Source organism: Vulpes vulpes, chromosome 1, assembly GCF_048418805.1.
Source record: "Vulpes vulpes isolate BD-2025 chromosome 1, VulVul3, whole genome shotgun sequence".
NCBI lineage: Eukaryota > Metazoa > Chordata > Mammalia > Carnivora > Canidae > Vulpes > Vulpes vulpes.
In genome coordinates, this window is record NC_132780.1 from 101,560,412 (window position 1) to 101,584,243 (window position 23,832).

Here is a 23,832-nt window from a genome sequence, read left to right on the forward strand (position 1 = left end):
CTCTATTTTTTGCATCTGGGAAATTCATTCATTTGACAAATACTTATTGATAGGCAGGTACTGAAAATAAAACAGTGAACAGAATCAGTCAAAAATCTCTACTCTCAAAGAGCTTATTTCTAGGGGGGAGAAACAGAAATGAACAAAAAGAAAACCTCAATGTAATGTATAATAAGTTAGAAAATAAATTCTATTGAGAGATACAAGCAGTGAAGAGGGAATGGGAAATGTAGTGAAGACATGTATGAGAAATTTTATACAAGGTGATCAGAAAAGGCCTCACTGTGTGGGAGATATTTGAGTGAAGGCATGAAAAGGGTGAGGGAAGCAGCCAAAGAGATATCTTGAGGACAGTTTTTCCTGATAGGGGTGGCAAAAGCAGATGCCCTGAGGCAGAAGTATTTTGGAAGAACATGGGGGCTAGTGAGGCTAGGGGGCCTGAATGAATGGGAGATGAAATCTGGAAGGTACCAAGGTGCTGTCTCCTGTGTAATGCCAGGATACAGGCTTTGGTTTTCACTGGGTGGAAGCTAGTAGCCATTGGAGAGCTTTGGTTATGGAAGTGTCATGATCTGACTTGTATGTAAACAGGATTGTACTGGCTACTGTGCTGAAAGTAGATTGAAGGGGACAAATTGGGAGCAGAGAGACCAGTTATGAGGTTACGAGAATAAGCACCTTGGGGCAATTTGAGTTGGAGAAAGTATGGTTGTCAATGGGGGAATCCAACAAAGCAATTAAGAAGAATGCCAGATTTTTGGTAAAGATAATAATGCTGTTGTCAGGTCAGGTTGAATTTTAAGTGCAGATAATACTTTCGAATGGATTTTTTAAGATTTTATTTATTCATGAGAGATACACAGAGAGAGGCAGAGACAGAGGTAGAGAGAGAAGCAGGCTCCATGCATGGAGCCCAACACAGGACTCATCCCAGGTCTTGGGGATCATGCCCTGGGTGGAAGGCAGGCACCAAACCACAGAGCCACCCAGGTGTCCCTCAAATGGATTTTTAAATTAAGATTTAGAAGTCATCTGTGCCCAGGGCTTTTTCATCAGTACAGAAATTTTTGGAAAAATGTGTTTTAGTAAAAAACCATTGAAATTTCAAAGGAATTAAAAGAGGAACATTACAGGTAGGAATAACTATCTTTGAGTCATTTGAAAACTGTCCAATGGAGGTCAAATCAGATCTATTCTTTGGGAAATCTCTCTCTCCTTGACAAGTGATCTAGGGCACTGGACTCAGCCTAGGTCAGGTATGAGTAACAGCATCATTGAGAGGTTGGGATGATAAGTGTTAAATACAAATGACACCAGAAAGTGAGAGACTCTGGATTCAAGATAAATACTATATCCAAGAGATCTTGATTAGTGAGATTTGTAGCAAAGGGTAAGAGACAGACATGCCTGAAGGAATTCATTTATCAATTAGTAAGTAGACTTAGTGACTTTTTAATCTGCTCTTGGGCTACATGGGACTTGGGCTGAGGTGTGTGTTGGACAAGGCTAGTAGTAAGCCTAGAAGAGAATGTAAAAGCTGAAATATGTGGGTTTTTAGTAAATTTCCTTTGCATATCAGGAAGGACGTGTTTCCTCAAAATGGAGTGCATTGCTTTGAGAAGTATTAAAAATTACTGTTAGGCTAAAATGGGGGATCCCACATCGGAGAGGCTTTTTTAAGTGGCAGTTCAGGCCAAGGTAAGGTAATAGTGTTAATGATCTCTATGTTTTTCTCCAGTTCTAAAAACATGCTATACTGATACTTATTTGGAGCACAAAGATTTCATGTGATAGTTGCTGCTTTTTATGATTCTTCCTTTATTTGTCTATTTATAACCTCTCACAGCCTTAGGCAGGAGGAGCTAAATGATTGCTGCTCATTTGTTGGACACTACCCATGCGGAGAACTTTACTACGAAGGCATCAGCATTCTATATTTCAGCCTGACTTTTTAGGAATAAAGTAGACTTAAAAACGTGATTGTCAGTGTAACCTTGGAATTCACTCAATAAATTTATGTACTAATATAGAACTTGAATTTACTTAGCCCTGGTTTGAAGAATCCTTTTGAATGAGGCTCCTATTGATTGAAAATATGGATCTTGTCAGAAAGAATAAGTTTATCCAGGAAACATGTCTTATGATAGTATTTCAGACAGGCTTGTCAGGACCCTCAGAGAATTGTGGAAATTGAGAATGACAATACCCTACTGGAGGCAATCTGTTAAACAATTAATAAGCTATATATCACTCATTCGTTTATCACTAAATAGCCTGAATAATTTTATTTCTGCTGGAAAAATATCTTAAAAATGATTACTGGGGCATGTAGAATTTGGAAAGTATCTCTAGAGAGCTGCTTTTTTTTTTTCCTCTAATAAATTGAAAAAAGAAATACTAAATCTATTCCTTAAAGCACTAAAATATGCATGTTTATGTGTGGCCCAGGATTTCTGGTTTTGAAGGCCTGGCCCCTGCTCTTTGGGAACTGCTGTTTTGTAGAAGAGGTAAAAATGTATGCAATGATTGTAACACAAAGTGTAATACATGTTAGGTGCCATGTGAGTGACTTACAATGTTATGGGAAGTCTGATATACATGTCAGCTACATCAGAATAACCTACAATACATTTAAAAAATAAAGATCCCTTGGTCCTATCTAATATAAAGCTATAAATCCTAAATCTCTGGGGTGAGACTTAGGAATGTATATTTTTAAAGCTCATTTGCTATTAGATATGGTACCCTAATGTTATTCCATAAGTGCCAGTAGTAGTAGTAGCTCCCTGCAAAAAGATCCACTTCCAGTTTTTCTCAATTCAGTCAAGTTCACTAATCCAGTTCATGGCTCTCGGTCTTGGCTTCACATGGAGTGAGTTGGAAAGCCTTGGTGATACTTAGGTCTCACCCACAGAGATTCCGGTATTTTTCCAGTTTGCAGCCTGGATGTTGAGATTACACACCCAAATATACATAGCAGATGATGTATTTTCGAATGTTACAGTATTTTGAATGTTACAGCCTATTTATAAGGCCATTCATTATATATATCTTACATATATATATATATATACACACACACACACACACACATATATATATACACACACATATATATAATCTTATAGTCTATCTGCTAGCCATAGTGAATACCTGCAGACTTCAAAATGATGATGATTATGTTAATAATCAATATGAGTGACAGTCATTATGTGGTTCCACTTATACGGGGAATATCAAAAAAAAATAGTGAATAAGATTATAGGGGAAAGGAGAGAAAATGAATGGGAAAAATCAGAGAGGGTGACAAAACATGAGAGACTCCTAACTCTGGGAAATGAACAAGGGGTAGTGGAAGGGGAGGTGGGCAGGGGGATGGGGTGACTGGGTGACAGGCACTGAGGGCGGCACTGGCTGTTATACTATATGATGGCAAATAGAACTCCAATAGAAAATATCCATATAAAAAAAGAGTGACAGTCAACATTTATTTTTTTGTTATTAGGTACCAAGTATTAATTTGTTTAATCCACATAAAAATAACTAATACTATGAGGTACAATGCTGTAATAAGTCCCATTTTACAGATGAGAAACAAAGCTAATGTGACTTGCCTAAAGCCACACAGTTAGAAAATGACAAAACTGGGTTTTGAGACCACGTAGTCTAAGAGTGCGCACCATTAGTACCATGTCACCTGAATATGTGTTATATGCTACCCCCCATGCCGCTCTCATATCCTTGAGCCACGTCATATGTGTTTACGTTGCCTTGAAATACCTTCCTCCAACCTCTTATATGGTGATGTTTCACCATTTTCAGTTCACAGCACAAATGTCACCTCCTTATAATGTGTTTTCCCTACTTCCCTGCCCTGAGAACTGATATTCCTGGGATAGCTATTGTCAGAGTCTTTTAGTTACGTACTCATTTGGTCTGTCACATTGGTGTGAGCTCCTTAAGAGAAGGGAGTATGCTTTGTTTTTGTTATTCCCTTAACAGTGTCTGGAATATAATAACTACTTAATACATACTGACCAAGTGAATGACTAAATGGAGGAATGCATCACTGAATGTATGGGAAAGCAAAAGTGTGTTTTAATCTCATAAGTAAATTAAGTTAATTGAATTGATTAAGAGGCCAAGCCAAAAATGTGTCAGAAGCCAGTATTAAGCTGCTTGAATTCCTGAATGTGTTTGGATTTCATTTTTAGATCATGGGGGATTATTGAAGATTTTAAGTAAGGAAGTCATGATACATCTTTCCACCAAGAGGACTTAATAAAACTCATGGGGACCAATTGGGAAGTCCTGTAAACAAGTCTTACTCTTACAAATCATCCTGGGTACAATTTTGTCTCTATCCAGGGAGGCCTACCTCCGTCTAGCCAAAGTCAGACACACAATTACTTGTAGTGGGGGATGGAAGTGAGGAAAATGTGAGGAATGAAGGAATGGTGCTAAGCCTGTATCCAAGAGGTGGGATAAGGCCATAAAGTGTAAAGGGAGTTGCAAATGCTGCGGTCAGAGAGGTGGGGCATGTGTTACAAGAGAAATAAAAGTAATTTGGAACAGAAGACAGGAAAACTGCAGGGAAAAGGTCTATTTTTAGCTGATAGCGGGTGAGTGGTAAAGTGGTGAGCCTGGAGGTTTAGGGAACCCAAAATTACTAGTAACGGTGAAAGAAGTGTTTTCTGAAGGTAGACCCAGCAGTAGTGTGCAAAATAGTCTAGAGCAAGGATTGGTAATCTGGAGAGCTAAGAATAATTTTTAGTTTTAAGTGGTTGAAATAAGTTCTTAAAGATTTTCTTTATTTGTTGAGAGAGAGAGAGAGAGAGAGCTGGGGGAAAGGCAGAGAAAGAGAGAGAGAATCTCAAGCAGACTCCCTGTTGAGCACAGAACCTGACATGGGCTCTGTCTCATGACCCTGAGATCATGACCCTGAGTCGAAATCAAGAATTGGACACACAACTGACTGAGCCACTCCAGTAACCTGAAAAAAATTTAAAAAAAAATATTCATGGCATGTGAAAACTACACAAAATTCAAATTTGGTGGAACATAAATACAGTTGTATTGGAATAAATACAGCCATGACCATTCATTTCAGTATGGCTTATGGCTCTTTTGATTGGGCTGCAGTGGCAGAGATGAGAGTTATAGCTGAGGCATATATGGCCCACAAAGCATCACACATTATTTGGGCCTTTGCAGAAAAAGTTTGATGAGACTGGAAAAGTTAAAAGTGAAATCCATTAGGAATCTCACTTAGAGTATTACAATAGCCTGTGAATGTAGTAGTAGAGAGATTTACAGTAGCTCTGAATTAAATAATAAATATATTTTATCATGTGTAGCCTTTTAAAGTTGAACCATGTGTAGCCTTTTAATGTCTCAGGGAATAAATTGGAAGGGTATGGGGCAAAAGAGAAGAGTTAAGAGTGGAGTGTTATGATAAGGGCGGGGGGTTTGGATCCAGTAGACATGTGGGTCCATCTGATCAAGAGAAGGACTAGGAAGCTGAATTTGAGCAGAGCTGAGGGACCAGGAAATACAGAATGCTTGGGAATGGGAAAAAGTATGAAGGGAGAACCAATGAGTGAGCCAGAATTGGCCTTAAAGGAGAGGATAGGAATTAGTGTCTTGACTGTAGTAGGCATTTAATTACTCTGTTGACTAAATGAGAACTGGTAGGGCAGTCAAGCAGCAGGGAGTAGGGGAGTAAGGCACTAAGGTTCAAGAATGGCGATGCAGAAGTGAGCACATGGCGAGGAGCCTGGATTCAGGGCCCAGCAGCAGTCGGCCTTAATACTGAGTTATTGTATCCCGTACAACTTGGATTTGCAAGACACTCAGTGTGCTTCCACACGTGTTACTTTATTTAAACCCTTCACCACTGATCTGGTAATTTATGTTAGACATTTTTCCCTTCCATTTTACATTTATCATAATGGAAAATTATGAATATCTCTCCAGATACCGATTTATCATGGAGCTAACAAAGCTTAAGCTTTAGGGTCCCTTATTTTCATGGGTCCCATCCCAGGCCCTGGCCCTGTCTTTATCTCAAAGAAAATCTCAAATTATCTAATTTCAGGATTAATAAAACCTTGATCTGCCCTTGTGTTTTATTTAACCGAGATGGAATTGATTGGGGCTGAAGCTTCACATGCAGTGTTTTGTTCTGCTACACCTTGCTGCCCACTGGCTGTCTTTTGTATCTTTCATGGCTAGTAGGCAACCAATTCCTGTGGGGCTCACACTACAGATGAAATGACAAAATTCTAAGCAACCAGCAGATGAGAAAAAAAAGCACATAGACAGGGAAAGCAGCAGTTTGTAATATAATGTTTGACAACCAAAAACAGATGAAGAAAACTGCCTGGATCCCTAAAAATAAATATTACACCAAGGCCTGCAAATTTAATATTCCTTTAGAATGATTTGTTACATGAATGGCTAAAATGAGGTTTCCAGATGCCCTCGGTTATTCACAAACATATAATTATTTCGAGGCTACTGAAAATAAACATTAGCATAGAGAAAAGAATGTTTAGGTTAGCTTACAAAAAGACAGCATTTCTATTCCACTTCCATTTATTTTCCCTTTAAAACAATTTAATAACCGAGTCATTACAAAATGTTATAAAATAGGACAGAATAGTCACTGAGCCGATTTAAGCAACTACTTAAATAAAGAGAGGCCTAAGTGTTCGCACCAAAATGAAACTAAAATGTTTGTATTTCACTTTGAAAAAATTCTTGAATGTGAAGGCTATCTGCAATAGAATGGAAATACATCTTCTAATTAGTACTTCAGAAAGGTATTATTCTCAGAAAAATAAAATCCTTTTATGATTTGAACCTGTTAATCATTTCACTTATATGACAGATTTAATTCTAGTTTCTTTGTGATTTGTTCGAGGAAGATATTTCAGTCTCCATAAACATCTATTCACATGTGTCTGTGCATGTGTCTTCTGTCCATGACTGTGTGTGTGTGTGTGTGTGTATTAAAAGTTTCCAGATTTCAGGGCACCTGGATGGCTCAGTCAGTTAAGTGTCTGACTTTTGATTTCTGCTCAGGCCATGGTCTCAGGGTTCGGGGATTGAGCCCTGCTTGGGGCTCTGTGCAGGGTGTAGACCTGCTTGAGATTCTCTCTTTCTCTCTCCCTCTGACACCCCCACACCCGTGCGTGCATGCCAGTGTATATGCGTGTGTACTCTCTTTCTCTAAAAAAAAAAAAAAAAAAAAAAAAAAAAAAAAAAAAAAAATTTCCAGCTTTCCCTGCAACTGAGTAGCTATTGTGGCTATTTTTTCTTCTTTTTTTTTTTCCAGAAATCTTTCAAGGATAATGAGACTTTTACCTCCTCCTCCCGTTTCCCTGTCCACCACTTTCCATTTGTGTTACTCTTTTTCGGGCCTCTTGAGGAAATAATGAGGATGATTCTGCTTAACTGTGTTTCTGAAAAACTGAATCTAAATTGCATATATACCTACGTGATTCTAAGTAGTTGAATGGGAACTGGCTGACACATTTAATTTACTTTCCTTTTACAAAATGTTGTAGAATAACTCTTAACAAGCACCAAATCAGAGGTAAGACTTTAGGGTGCCCTTCATCAGAATGATTTGGGTTTTTGTTAAAAATGGAGTTCCTATGTCCTAGTGCAAACCTCCTAAACCTGAACATTTGAGGTTGTAGACTAGGGATGAAGTGATTCTTATTCACATTAAAGTTTGAGAGTATGGGCTTATATATAGCCTTCTTTATTTAAATCCTAGTGTGTTGCGAATGGATTATGATGTAGTTCCTAAGAATAAAAGAATATTCTTCATCCATAGAGGGAACTTGGGAAATCTTAGTTTTAAAACCTCTAGCTAATTAAGATTCATGAGTAGAAATGGTTTGTTTATAGAAAGACTTTTGCCTGGGTCATTAATTTTTAGAAAAGTTTATAATCTTTCAGGAATTGGAATCATCTGGAAATACACACGGGTTTGCAAACTGACACTAAAATGAACAGCTGAGTGCTTGAATAGAGTAGGAGACATTAAGGAAACAGAATAAGTTGTTAGATAAAATGTAATATTGGGGAAAAACTGTCCTCCGGGCATCTATTTCCTTATAAAATTCTTGAAAATGATTTTTTTCTAATAACAAATCATATATGCAGTTTTTTCAAGACTATAATTATATTCAATAGCATTCTCATATTTTTTCCTTTAGTGTTCCTTTGATTTCTCTATTTTTAAATAAAAATAATGTGTTTCCTAAGGGATGACAATAATGAAAAGTTGTAGTACTTAAAAATATAGCAAAAGTTAAGAATAGAGCACTCTAGTCAGTTTTGCTTTTTTAACTTGGGAAAGTTTTGATATGACATAATAAAATGTGGTTTTTTAATTTGCAAATTTATTTGATTTCCTATGCCACATAAAGCATATTCTGTGCTTACAGTATGATTTTCCTGGTATTATCAACACTTTCTTTTACAAAAGAGATTTGATATTCCTGTAACTAGAACACCACTCTTCTAGCACCTCAATCATTTAGAGAAAATTGAGATCAGTACTTCAGACAAATATTTGGACAGAATATACATCTCATGATATGCATCTCATGAGGACTAATATTACCAGAGTAGACAATCCCAAAACTCTGGGTACTTAAAACTACCATAAATCCATTTTAGCTTTGGGTAATCCAATATGCCTAGAATAGTCAAAATTTACACCTGTTATCCCAGCCTACTTATTAGTAGTGCCCCTTTCACTCCCAGTTAACCAAATTTAGATAACAAATTATATGCTGATTCTAAATTTGACATTTTCATGTACTGGTACTTAAAAGCCCTTTCTCCCATTTAAACATTTTCACAAATTCTTTCTTTTATGACTATCTCATGGTAGGTAATGGAAGCACTGCCAAAAAAGATGAGAGGAAATGGCTCTTCTGGCTTGACCTCCCTCAATTTGGAGATGTTTGTGCTCACAAATCTCATTCCTTGTTGGTTCCTAGCCTCTTGTGTAGTATAGCACCTTCCTAGAAGTGGGAAAAATATCTAGAAAGAAGTGTGCTACTGCTATTTTGATAAAAGGAGAATTTCTTGGACCTGGATCCAATGTTCACAGTTCCCTGTACCAAGACTGTAGATAAATATAAAAAGAGTGAAAGTGTTTTAGCCCAGTGGTTGGAAACTTAGCCTCTGGAGTTAATCAGATCTGAATTTGCAACCCAGCATCCTCATTTACTTGCTGTGTGATCTTGGACAACTCATTACACCTCTCTAAGCTTCACTTTCTCTGTAAATGGGAATATTAAAAGTCCTTTCTTCCTTTCTTGATAGATCTGTTGTTATGTATGATTGAATTAAGATATTTATCACAATGTATTATATATATTATCTCCTATTTTGACTGATACTGCCACCACCACAACTACTGCTATCATCATACTCTTGCTTCCTCTAGATAAATTAAACACTTCTAATAGGGAAATATGAGGAAATATCCTAAAGACAAAAGGGATATACATGATCACTCTCTCTATCTGTTGCTTGCTCAAAGATTGAAAAGGTAAAGGAAGTTACCTAACCCATTCATCTACTCAGTCAACAGATACATACTACTAAGAGCTAGAAACAATAAAAATAAAAAGAATAGTGGCCTAAATGTGATTTTTACTTTAAACAGCCTTCTTTTCAACTGGATGTCCAGGATACTTCATTACAATTATTTTTAACTGTCCCCCCACCTATTTCTTTTCTCATATATATTGATATTCAAAATAGAAAACGGTGATAACTATATCTCATTTTATCCTCCTTAATGGAGGTGGTATTAGGAACGGTCCCTTATATCAGTTATATATTGGTGGCCCCAGCTGGGCTCACTCAGGTAGCTACGTATAGCAGAGAGATCACCTGGGGTCTGGGCTCTGCTGAGGAGGTTGAGATCACTGGGTCTTTTTTCTTCATGTGGTCTTTCTTCCCAAGAAAGCATTTAATGGAAACAGCAGTGTTCCAGGAGAGCAAACCCCAGTGTGAAAGGATATTTTAAGCCTCTTCTTAGGTCATGTTTGATGATGTCACATTGTTCAAAGCAAATCAGATGACCAAGCCCAGAGTCATTGTGTGAGAAAAATACAAAAAGCAGAAGTATCAGGAGGGTTAATAACATTGAGAGTCATTAATACAAGCACCTATCTCAATTATCACATAGTATTTTTTGACAGAATGGGAATACCCCACAATATGTATATAAGGGTAAGATTCTTTCAACTACTGTTATAGCTGAACTAGAAATGAATTCTTTCATCTGCAACCTCCGGCATGAAAGAACTTCTTGCCTTATTTCTTAGAATGGAAGGGAGAATTGAGCATTCTCGTAACACAGCCTTAAATTTAGACTCCAATCCTTTATCCTTGATAAGCATTAATGTTTTTATCTCTGAATAAAAAGCAAGATGGATTATCTAGTTTTACTCTATTCTTGTGCTTATTATATGTTGTACTCTTATTTTTTCCTAAATAATAGTATTGACTTTTCTATGGATTTCCTATTTTAAACAACACTTGAATCACATATTTTAGTTGTAAGAAAATTAGAATAATTCGTAGTATTAAAATGCATTGCAAGAGAAATATTGGTAATGATTTTAACTATAATTCTAAAATTTGATAATCTGCATTTGTTCTTAAAAACATTGCCATATATCTCTACATATACAAAGGTATGTATGTCCTTGTTTTCAATATAATTATTCAAATGATCAAGGAATAATTTTTGAAGTCCTTAATTAAATCGATGGCTTAACTTTTCTTGTATAAAAGACGACCAAACAAATTATATACTGACTTTCTCCTTAATCATTTTTAGCTTGAAACTATATTTTTAAATATCACTTAAAGACCTGTGAATCAATTCTGCTTGTTTAAGAAATGAACTAATAGAGGTGGCTTGAGCAAGTTATCTTAGTGACTTATATCAGTAAGATTGCTTTTATGTTTTCGTATTTGAAATGATTTCTCAAAAATACAAAAACCTTAGAATAATCCTGGAGAGAAAATGTCTGATCTTAACTGAAATCTAACCTCAAGAGCTTGGGTTCTTCATTCTATAAGGGGGTAGGGGATTGGTGGGGAGGAAGAATTATTGCTGTCTGAACAGTAGAGTCTTTAGATCAAATGCTAGGAATAGTAGATAAAAAAGAAAAGCCTTAAGTAAAATATACAAAAGTGAAACAAGCAGAGAAGAAGAAAACTATTGTTTCCATGACTGTAGTGGCAAAGAGAAGGGACCACAAAAGAGAGGCAAGTGAGTAAATGCTCCTATGTGTCTGATTTTCAGAATTGTTGATCTTGATATCTGAGAATCAAAGTTTTCCTCTAAAATAGCTTTTTTTTTATGATAATAGTCTATGCAAGATAAAACCAGCTGTCTCAGAGGGAAAACACATTTCTTTCTCTTACATTCCAAATACTTTTCATTTATAAGCAAACTTCAGACACCTTAGGTCAATCCTGTCTCTTGGGGAGGATAATCATTTTAGGAGTTGATAAAAGTGTAACACCCATTGCAATTACTGCAAGGTGTTTCAGTAGTACAGGGTTTTATTTTTTAAGTCATTAAAATTAATAAATGATTTCAGGTTTATTCTCATCAAAAGTGTTATTATGTTGGGGGGCACAGGAGGATCTCACTTTTTACCTATATTTCTGAAAACTATAAAACAAATTAGGTCATCACAAATTGGCCCATATTTTCACCTTAACAATTTGATTGTTGGAAGTTTTATTCCTAATCCAGAATTTAGAACCAGATGTAACTAAAAATAATTGATAGCATATTTAGATTGTAAAAAATATAATTATTAAAATTCATTTCTCAAGCACAATAAAATAGCCAAGTGTGTTGAATATATTCATGGTAAAATAAGAGCTCATATATATTGAACATTTTCTGTGTTCAGAACACTAAATACAATTATGGTATTATATCATTGAATCTTCTGTTAGGTGTTAATCTCTTATTATAGATGAGAAACTTGGAGGTTAAAAAACCAATATGAAATTGATAGGAATACCTGAATTAATGATCTTAAGCACCTTATACTCTGTGGCTTAGAATTTAAGAAAACTAATGTATAACAGTATACAGAACATAAAGTACTTTCATCATTTCACCAAATAAGCATAACATATTATAGTAAGAACTTATATGTAATTATCCACAGTTGTGTTGGCCTTCTAGAGGGAAAGGATACCCTAGAATAGAGAAGCAGCTAATGATGGCTTGGGAAGATTAGAGATTCCAGTAGAATGAAGAGTTGTGGAAACTTGATTCAGACATTAGAAAATTATATGAAGAAGTAGCTAAAGGTTTTTGTGTAGGACCCAAACAGCAAGAAATGAGATAATAGCAATTAGATGTGCAATGCGGATTTCAGAAGAGGTAGACATAGACAGGAATTAGATGTGGAGCAAGAATTAGTCAAGAATGGGAACTATGTAAGTTTGCTCCTCAGCAATGGGACTAAGATCAGAATGCAGTTAAGAAAGAGATTCAGAGTGGGGAAAAGGAACAGTAGTAACTGGAAAGCTCAATGAAGGTGACTGCCACAGTAAATGGTCTTGTCCAAGTATGCCAAAGACACGGTCTAAACTCGGGGTCCAGAGTCACCTTCCTCTTATTCTTTACCTCAGAGAAGCCCTGAGAAGCTCAACAAGTTGCAAGGAAAGCTGAGTCCTGTGTTTCTGGTTGCTGATAGAGTTGAAAAGCATTCCCAAAGAACAACATGTAATTAATTAAAAATGGAAATAACTCTGCCATTCTGTGTTTATGGTGAGGGGAGGTGGGGAAAGTACCAGGAGATGAGAAGGTAAAAAGAAAGAAAACTGAGCTTTGGATACCCAATCTCTGAAAGTCAGTGCTACCTGGAATGGAGCTAAGTTAAGACAGGAAACAGGAAAGAAAAAAGTAATTCCTTTAAGAGCCTTTCAAATGCTTCCAATATGTACTATGTACTCCACTGGGTCCTATAAACACAGACATGAAAAGGCACATTGTCTACTTTTATAATCCTCCCCATCTAGTTGAGGAGGTAAAGGAGAGCAAAAATCATATGGAATCATGTAGAGGTAGTCACGGGATGAATGGGTCAAGAAAAGGACACTAGTTCAGCCTTAGTCCTTGGGGAGTGGAGAGGAGAAAGGAGATGATGACTCACAGAGAATATACTTTTGGTTGTGTCTTGAAAGTTTGAATAGGAACGACACAGGTGTGTAATGAAGAACAGCTAATCCAGGAAGGCAGAATGACAAACATCCTGCAGGGGCGATGTAACCTAGTATATTTAGGAATTGAAAATATGGCATTAATGGATATGTTAGTCAGGGTCCAATCAGGAGACACAGAAGAAAACTAAAACAATAATTTGGACAGGAAAAGTTTGACATGGAGAATTATTAACTATAACAGGATTTGAATAAGTAGAGATTCTCTAATAAGAAGTAAGCGAACTGTAAAGATAAAGGAATAGCAAATGTAGGGAGTAGCTGCCATTCCTAGAGCTGAGGGAGGGCTCCTAATATAACTAACTCCTCCCCCTCCCTGAAACTTGTAGCCCCAGCGCTGAGATCTGGACCTTGCTAGAGAGGGCATGGCTGTGGATAATTACTGCATGGCAGAGAAGTTGCTGGAATGCTCAGTTGGTGGAATTTGCTGAAAATGTGTCCTTGAAACTTTACCACAAATCGGCCCTCTAAGGAATCAAAGAAAGATATTCACGATATCTCACTAGGCTACCAAACTACCTAGGGGAACACCAGGGAAATGTGGGTCGCTGCTGGCCACTGTGTGCTCTAAGGGCCCAGTGCTGGAAAAGCTCTATGCTGTAAGGAGCTGATGCTGGACAAGGAAACTTCTGGCACTGTATGAGCCTACAGCTGGAGCAGGTGCTGGGCAAGTTGCATTCTTAGAGCAGTCCAGAGCATATACCAGGACCAGGAATGAAAACCCCTTCCTGCTCTAGCGCCCCTGCCTCACCCTGTACTGACGAAGATCAACTTCATCACGGCTGGTAGGAAAACTTATTTAGGAGGCCTGGCTTCATTTTCACAAAGCAAGCAATGAACAGTGAAATTTGGAACCAAAGGGCAATAAATCGATAATGACACAATGGATTACACAGTGCTCAAGGAATTATGGATGGTGCTGGAGAAGGAAGCCAGGGCCAGATAATTATGGATACATGGAGGAGCAAGGGCTTAGAGAAAACTGTAGTCCCTGCTCTATAATGTGTCACAGAATCTTGGCTCTGGATCCAGTACCTTATGAAAATAGGTACCCAAGTTCTTCTTGAGACTGTAGAGAGAAATCCAAAGAAGAAAACTCATACTCTAAGCTTGCCATGAAGTTAGTTCTGTTTTTCTGTGTCAATTCATGTAGAATCCTCAGTTTCTTAGAACCATGTGTGGCATAATGTGAATATCAGATTTTACCATGACTTGGGCCAAGTAGTATAAATAAAATGAGCAATGGCGAAAGGTGTGCTCCTGTCAGATTTTCAGAGAAGCTCACCCCCAGCCAACAATTCTAAACAGATTCCTTTCTAGCAAAATACTGCCCAAAAGCCAGCTTCCCTTCCCCCTGACATTTATCTGAATTTGTAATTATATATTAATGCACAGTGTTTGATTGAACCTGTATTCCCTACCAGCTGTAAGCTTCAAGAGGACAGAGACTGTTTTTGCTCTCTGAGTGGGTTGTGGAGTGCTTGGCATGTGGTAGCACATGCATAGTAAGTGCTTCTTGGATGGGTAGTTGACAGATTATTTTAGATTTGGCTGTGATAGTCTTGATAACCCAGAAAATCTTCTGTCGTTCTTTGCACCTTCAGATAAGAATATCGTTATTAATCTCATTTAGGTCTGGAGTGCTTCTGATACCAAAAAGTGATGCTGGTCAAGGGTTTCACTATTTAGGGTCTTTTTAAAAAGATTTTATTTGTTATTTGTTTATTCGAGAGAGAGAGAGAGAGAGAGGCAGAGAGAGAGAGAGAGAGAGAGAGAGAGAGAAGGCATATGAGCAGGGGAAGAGGTAGAGGGAAAAGGAGAAGCCGACGTCGTGCAGAGTAGGGAGCTGGACCACACCTCGGGTCTCCATCCCAGGACACCGAAGTCAGATGCTTAACCAACTGAGCCACCCAAGGGCCCCCACTATTTAGGTTTTTGAAATTACCCATCAAGCATTTTTACTTCCTCCTCTTATTCTCAGCGTTGCTGTCGTCTCTGCTCCAGCACTGTGCAGCTCCCCTTCCTCCAGCCACCCTTTTTCCACTGTGATTGCTGCATCAGGCTTCCTCCTTTAATGGCCGTTCTCTTCCCAGAAAGCAAAGAAATGGGAAGGAGAAAAGCCTTGATTAAATTCTCTCTCTCTTTTTAAAAAAATTTTCATGGTTGTTTACTGCTATAACCTATTCAAAATATATACAGTCACAATTTAGGTAAAGTATATTTGAGTTTGAAAAATTTACTGCCAATCGAAAATATATATCTGGTATGAAAATTAATACCTTGAGCTGTGACTGTCAAAATTCTTTGAACTAATGGGCCTTTACAGGGAGTGCATTATTCAGAATAGTTTAAAATATGCAAACAATGCACAAGGAGATTCATAAGCTATAAAATTATTCTAAGCCAGAACAAAATTTCCCTGATCTTTAAAGGGATTTAGCTATTAATTTTTAAATGCTGAACATAGTTGACATTTCAAATTGAATTGTTACTGAAATAATCACATTGAATCTCTTGGTTAAATGTTCAAAGTAGAGCCCATGAAATATGCATGTTACCAAATCAAGGCAAAGGGACTTTCTTCTGAATACATGACATTTTGTTGTTGTTGTTAAATGTTAGATGCTTTTTATGTAGAAATAAAATAATCTGTTATGAGTAAGATATGCTTATTCTTTAAAAAAAATTCTAGTGTGTGGAACTCAAGGGGTTTATGCAGTGTTTATGCAGTTACTTTACTGCACATCCACTATTTGCAAGGAAGCGAATTTAAAAACTGATGAAACTCAGTTTCTCATGTCAAGATAATTAGATTCTGATGGTTAATACTGGGAAAATACACTATCTCAAGGCATTGTAAAATATCAGTAATATTTCCCAAGACCAGATTTCTCTAAGTGTGGTATATGTATCTTTGTTATTACATTAAGTAAGTTTATGTGGTACATGAATGAACCTTTTATAATTTCATTCTATTTTTTGTTTTGTATGCCTACTTTCCACTCTATTCATAGAATATTCTAGTTTTTGTTTTAGTAACTATATAAAGTTTACTTCTTATATAAATATAAATTTGTTAAAGTGATAGTTTTTTTTTAAATCATGTGTGAATAATGATACATATGGAACACAGATGTTCACAATCATAAAGTGATTCCCTAGAACTAATGTTTGAGAAACAACTAAAAATTCTCATGGTAGGTGTTTGATAAATAGTTGTTGAATGTATGAATAAATGAATGAGTAATGTGTTATTTTAGAAGTTTATATTTCTAATAAATAGAATCAAGGAGGAAGTATATCTAGTGTATTTTTCTAGATAGTTCTTTATAATGTATTCTTAATCAACAATGTTTCTCCTCCTACCCTTGTCAAAATGCCTCATTTTCTAGGAGCTTCTATGCAGTTTGTTCTGCTGGTGGGATGTCCCTTATAGAACTAAGAATTAAGAAAACATTTATAAAGTAATTACAAAAGTGAAAATTTATTTAACGAAAACTAGATTGATGTAGGGAATTGCTCAATATATGGATTAAATGTACTTTTAAATATATTTGAGTATCAAAAAGTCACTTACACTATTGACTTTAGTTATAAAACAGACTGTATGTCCTGAGATTTCTAGGTTTTAGGAGTATTAGGAAGCCGAAGGATTTTATAAAATATTTCCGGGTGAATCATGCTAGTATTCCAATTGGGATGTGTCCTCTCCTCCTCTCCTCTCCTCTCCTCTCCTCTCCTCTCCTCTCCTCTCCTCTCCTCTCCTCTCCTCTCCTCTCCCCTCCCCTCCCCTCCCCTCCCCTCTCCTCTCCTCTCCTCTCCTTCTTTCTCTTCTCTCCTCTCCTCTCCTTCTTTCTCTTCTCTTCTCTTCTCTTCTCTTCTCTTCTCTTCTCTTCTCTTCTCTTTTCTCTCTCTTCTCTCTCTCCTCTCCTTTTTTACTTTTTTTTGAGAATAGAAAAAATAATTAAAGCATTAAATTGTACAAATTACAAATCTGTTCCAAAATATACTTACATTAAATAAAATACGCATTTCAGTAAGACATCTACAGTGAATGACTATGAGTCTCGGAAGCTTCAGGACATCTAGGCAGGGACAGCATCCATGGGAGGAGCTAAGAGAATGTGCATCCAATCACAGTATGCAGCGGGTTTCTTATGGCCCATCCCGCATGCATGAGCTACACTGAGCACATCATCATCACTTGTGCAGGGAAGGATTTTGTTTGGGAAAAGGGGAAGAAACAAGCATTAGCCTCAATTCTGAGTTCATTACAACTTCTCAGGAATTTCATCAATAGCCTATACAGTACAGTTTCCAAAAAGTAAACCTGTTAAGGTAAGCAGACAACTCTTTAGAACCCCAAACACATTTTCTTGCTGTATTTGTGTGGAACTCTCCATGTACGTTGGGCAGTCATGAAGAGGTTCTTCTTCAGGATAGCATAGTCACAGGATGTGGATGACCCTCTGGGTCTGAGGGGAGCTCAAGGCTCCCTCTTGGTTGAGGTTGGAGACAAGCCTACAACATACAGTCCACAGCCCCACCGTCTCCTCCTCCTGTCATCTGGCATAACACCTAAGGTAGTCTTCCACTTTATTCCCGAAGTCCTCCTTGCCCCTCTGGTGATGTTCCACAGCTTCAATATTCAGTATTCAGCAGATCATCAAAATTCAAAAGATCAGTAAACAAAGAGCTTAATCCCCAAACAACATCCTATAATCTCCCTATGGGAGCCCAGCCATGGAATGTTCTCTCAGTAAACTTAGACATGTGTCACCTGTCTCTGGGATGTAGGGGTGCCAGACCCTGCAGGCATTTCACTTTGGGAGGCCCCATGTTGTAGGCATCAGGAACCTCTGTTTCCAACTGAAATTTTCCACCCAGATAGGAACACAGTTCTGGGGTTGCAATTAGCTGAAAGCAGTGGATCTTGTTTGGATCAGGAAAATGCACCTTACAAGAACACGGTCAATTTGCTTCAAGCTCCACAGCCTCTTTAATGAGCAGCGTGCCCCTTACGGACACCCTCCGAGTGGAGTCAGAGGCTGTGGCTGATGTCCAGGAGACCATCTGCCCAGTTTGCTAGCCAGCGTCAGCATCACTGCTACCTTTACCCTGGGCACCCCGAGACAGGTGCCAGCCGCACCGGCCCCAGCCAGTGGGATGGGTTTCTGTTGATAAGACACAAGAGAAGGACACAGGCTTACCTGATCTAAACAGTTGTCGGTGGCTCCTGCTTTTTCATACATTTCGTGTAAGCTTACTTCTTGGTGTCTTCTCAGCATATGCAGTCAGCTATGCAGGGACCATAGAGATTTTAGGGTGTAGATTCCTTACAAGGATGTGTCTCCATTTTCATTAGTTTTAATGAAACTAATTTGAATATGAAGTTTTTACATATCTGGACTCTAAATGTTTTCTGGAGTATGCTCGAATCAGTGCAGTAGGCAGACTGAGCCAGGGATTACAATAAAAGAATTATCACCAGATAATTCAAATTTGAAAAGAAAGAATATGGAGCAGAGACTTAGTTTAGCAGTTTAATAGGCCAAGAGGGAAAGTTTTGCCTTTGTTTTTGTATCAGGATATCTCAGAATGGCATTTAACACTATAGAGTTCTCTATACTGAAGACATTTCTTCTTTATAGTCCATCTTCATTTTGGAATTCTTTCCTTTTATTTTTCTCAGTTACTTTCAGTAAATAATTATGCTTCTTCCACTTTTCTTCAAATTCAATAAATTTCAAAAGTGTGCATTTAATTTATGCTGACCACCAGTGTCCATCTGATTTAGCAAAAATCCTAGGTAGCAAACTCTACATCATAAATTTACATCATATAATCTCTTGAATGTTAAATTTGTTCAAATATTTATTCAGTGTTTGCTACACATTAGGTAATATCACGTTGCATCATAAATACAAATATAAAGAAGATACAGGTCATAGTTTCTGGAGCTTCAAATTCAGGAAGGGAAGCTAATGTGTTTCATCTTACACATTTTAATTGCAAAATGAGAAAAAAAAGTATGTGCTAATAATGTTTTTTTCTATATATAATAATAATAATGGTGTTTCTAAGGAGTGCATCCTTCTTCTGTTTGTCTAACATCCCTAGTTTTTACAGGCTATGTGGTCTTGTTCCTGCTCTTACCCCTTCCTGCAATGCTCTGCTGCAGATGTAGTGTGATTGGCAATCATCATTCTTATCTAAGACCACATGTCAGTAAAATTTCCTTGACTGTCTGATCTAAAAGAGCTTTTTTCCTACCCCATTACTCACTCCATTATATCTCTTGGTTTTCTTCAGAGCCTTTATCTTTTGCTAAGTTTGCCTTTGTCATATGTGCTTGTTTGTATATTGTGTATATCTCTTGACAACCATATAATTCTAGAAGGGTGGATACGAGGGCCTTGAATAACACACTGAATAAATATCACTTAATAAGAACAAATTAAATAATGTGTATTCAGTATTTTATAACTGGCAGTGTGTTTGGCTAAATGAATTCACAGTATACATCATTTTCCTAAAATGGGGCTGCTGTGTCAGAGAAGAGGACTTGGAATTGGAAGAACTGGGTTTGGAGAAGGTCATGGAGGCTACCAAAGCACTGTCTTCTCTGAAACAGGGGAAATCAACCTTGACCTGTTGGTACACTGGTTTGTCTATATCAGCAGTGTAGTGTTAATAATAAATTATTGTTATTTGTGAATGATTTTCTTGTAAAATATTGTAGTGCTAACAATGTTATCTCTGTAATGTCACTCACATATTCCTGTTGGGAGAAGAAAAGGCATTACAATAATCAGTATAGCATCAGTGACTATTTCTCAGGACATTAATATAGTGATTTTGAATTACTGTGGTGTTTTTTACCCTAAAAATTTTTTGACCTTTTAAAAATAATTTATATACATTTCTGGGACTATTTTGTGCATAGTAGGAGTACCTTGCATGTATGTCATAATAGAAAACAGTTTGAGAGCTACTGCTCCAAGTTACCTTTGTAGGAAAACAGGTATTCTGGATAGGCTCAATAACTCAAGCTGTAATTTTGCTTAGGGGAGAGAAGATGATCAATGTATCTTTGTGTCCACAGTGCCTTATCAATGTCTGGGACACTGAAAATGATCTCAAAATCATCTGTCAAATAATATAATTTATTAATAAAATAAATAAGTGATATGATTTAACTGACATAATGAGACACTATAAGACATTTACCATCAATTGATAGAACTAACTTTGGTAGTCTAGGCTTTTAAAAAGTGATTATGGCAATTATACTTCCCAAGTACCCCATCATTAATTTAGGCATCTCTCACTAGAAAAATGGGATTAGATCTACTCTTTGTTGGTGATTCCAACAAGGTGGGGAGACTTCCCTGAGTAGGTATTGTGATTTATAATAACCTATTCCAGTCTTTACAAACTTCACATGTACACTATTAATGCTTTTTGGCTTATGCTGTTTTCACTCTCTATGATTCTCTATTCCTACAATAAAAATAATTGAAGTAAATGATGTTATTTATAGGAGTTTCTTTCCTCTTTGACCTTTAGGGACTGTTGTGGGTTGAATTGCATCCCACATAAAGATGATGAAGTCCTAACCCCTATTACATGTGAATATGACCTGATTTGGAAATAGGATCTTTGCAAAGGATCAAGTTAAAATGAGATCATTAGGATGGACCTTAGTCAAGTATGACCCATGTTCTTATAGAAAAAGGATTTGGACACAGGGAAGACAATGTGAACATACAAGGAGAACACTGTCTATAAGCCAAATATCTGAGAGGGAGGCATAGAATGGATTGTTCCTTATAGCCCTTAGAAGGAACTAACCCTTCAGACATCTTTATTTTGAATTTCTAGTCTCTAGAACTGTGAGACAATATATTTCTGTTGTTTAAGCCACCCCAGTTTTGGGTACTCTGCTACAGCAGCCATAAGAAACTAACTAGTGAAGGGACAGATATTAATTGAGAATCATGGGTTAGGTAATAAAATAACTGGAATAATTTTAAAATATTTAGTTAGTTATTGGAGTTATAGATAGAAAAGTTTATTAATGATTAAAGTAACTTGCAAATAATTTATTTTTATATAAATTACCATAGGCAATGTGGGAAAAAAATTTAGGAAACAAGTTGCCCACAAGGGGCAGCTTGTTGCCTGAATGTCAACTGTTATCAAACACTAATTAATCTGACCTTAAATTTTTCCATTGGGGAGGGAGCCAATCTGCACTTAAATTAACCATGAATTTTTTTCTTGGGTTCAGGAACCTACTCTGATGTGTGGTTTGCCCACAAAATATGGGTCTTCCACTCCAGGCTTTAGATTAACTTTGACATTAAAAGCCCTGTAACTCCTTGCAAAATAGTAAAGCAATGTGTCCTCTATTATCCTATCTTCTGTTATCTTTTTATGAGGAAAGAGTGCTTTCTCTTTTACATAGGGTGATCCTAACCGCATGTGATATAGACTTGCAACCAAAATAAGAAACTATGCATGTATGATTTTATATCTACTGTATGAGATTACCTTTACCCCCTCAATCAGTACAGAGAATCTTTGGCAACTGAATATGTATCTTTCATCAAACTCATTCATTCGCTCAATTCCAAATTTCTTTTTGCAGATGCCATGTAAACTGAAAAGAATTTCTATATTGAAAATGCTGTAGCTTTTCCCTTAATTTTTCTATAATCGGGTTTCTTCTTGAATATTGCCTATTTTTATATCTCTTTTTTAACCAATCTTTTTAAAAAATATTTTATTTACTTATTTGAGCATGAGAGAGAAAGCACATGAGAGAGAGAGAGAGAGAGAGGGGGGGGGATCACAAGCCAGGGGGATCGAAGGGGTTGAGGTAGAAGCAGACCCCCTGCTGAGTAGGGAGCTGGATGCCAGACTCAATCCCAGGATTTGAGGATCATGACTTAAGCTAAAGGCAGAGACACTTAACTGATTGAGCCACCCACGTACCCCGCCTATTTTTATTTCTGAATATTTAAAATGGCTGTCAAACAGGAGATTTAAAGAAAAGAATATAGAATTATTTCCTGAAATCAAGGCTAACCCAAACGTCTCTAACATTCAAATTGGAATTTATAACCATTAGAATGATCCCTTCATCCCTTCACTTAAAGGCAAATACCACCCAAGAACAGGTGGTATTAGGAAGGAGAAAAGTTAACTTACTTAGTCTTATTATTCAGCTTCCTATAATCACCATATATTTAGATTAAAGACAGGAAGAAATATGATCTAAAGTAATTCTATGGACTGAATGTTTTGTGACTCCTCCAAATTCCTGTGTTGAAGCTCTAATCCCCAATGTGATGGCACTTGGAGGTGGGGACTTCGGGAGGTGGGTAATTATGTCATGAAGCTGGATCCCTTATGTACGAGATTGGTGCTTCTATGAAAAGAGAGAGAGGAGAAATGGTCTCCTCTCTCTCTGAGAAATCTGAGAATTCAGCAGGAAGGTGACTGTCTGTAAACCAGGAGAGGGCCCTCACCAGGAGCCTGACCGTGCTGGCACCTTGATCTCATCCTTCCAGCCTCCAGAACTGTAAGAGATTAAAAAGTCACCCAGTCTATGCTATTCTTTTATAGCTTCCTGAACCAACTAAGGTAGCAAGGGGACCAGGAAAGACAGCGTCCTCTTATTCCTGGAAAGAAACTTTAGAGATTTTGCCACATGGTGGATTCTGCTTTGGGAACATTTATGCCACTGATCTTACTGTGTTAGGAAGATGTTACTTTACTTTGGCCAGGGAGAGCTACATCTAATAATTTCTGTTAATATCATGGCGATTAAACTTTTAGAAAGGAATTTTTTACAGTGTTAGTAATAACACCTCTTTATAAAACAAAATCCAAATAATTCAGAAGGGCATATTGTAAATAAAGGATTTCTCTTTCACTTTCATATGACCCTGTATCTCTTTCATAGAAATAAAAATTGCTCAGATTTTTTTTGACTGTCCTTTGGGATATACTCTATGCACATGTAAGTGTATATAGGAAAGATTACGGCTATTAATAATCCATTTGTGCATAAGCAAACTTGCCTCCTCTTTGGTAAATGTGTAAATTAATATTTTAAAGCAAAATGTATGCCAGATTCAGAAATGGAAAAATCAATATCTATTAGATTAACTTACATTTATTTGAATCCTAGCAAACTGTGTTTTCAACATGTTTATTGGCCATTTATATTTTTCTATAATTGTTTACGTACTTTATTCATTTGCCTGTTCTTAATTTTTATTGATATGTGAAAAATAATCATTTATGTGAATGGAAGCACATTAAATGTATAAATACATACATTTTAAACTTGGATCCCTTTCCATAAATGTACAGTATATTCCATGTTGCATTTTATGAAGGTGTCATTTGTTTTGCCAGTGTCCCTCTTGATGGGCATTTAGATTGTTTCTTTTTTTCTCCTTCCTAGTGCAGATATATAAAAAAAAAAATCAACACACTTGTCTTTGTGCACTTGTTTGA

At 36.9% G+C, this 23,832-nt stretch overlaps 1 protein-coding gene and 1 pseudogene across 1 annotated transcript in view; one reads left to right on the top strand and one right to left on the bottom strand.

The window, feature by feature from the left end:
- The window catches only part of EPHA6 (EPH receptor A6), an 870,413-nt gene that overhangs the window by 254,320 nt on the left and 592,261 nt on the right, over positions 1-23,832 (top strand).
- LOC112913363 (NEDD8-conjugating enzyme UBE2F pseudogene) lies at positions 17,862-18,430 on the bottom strand (annotated as a pseudogene).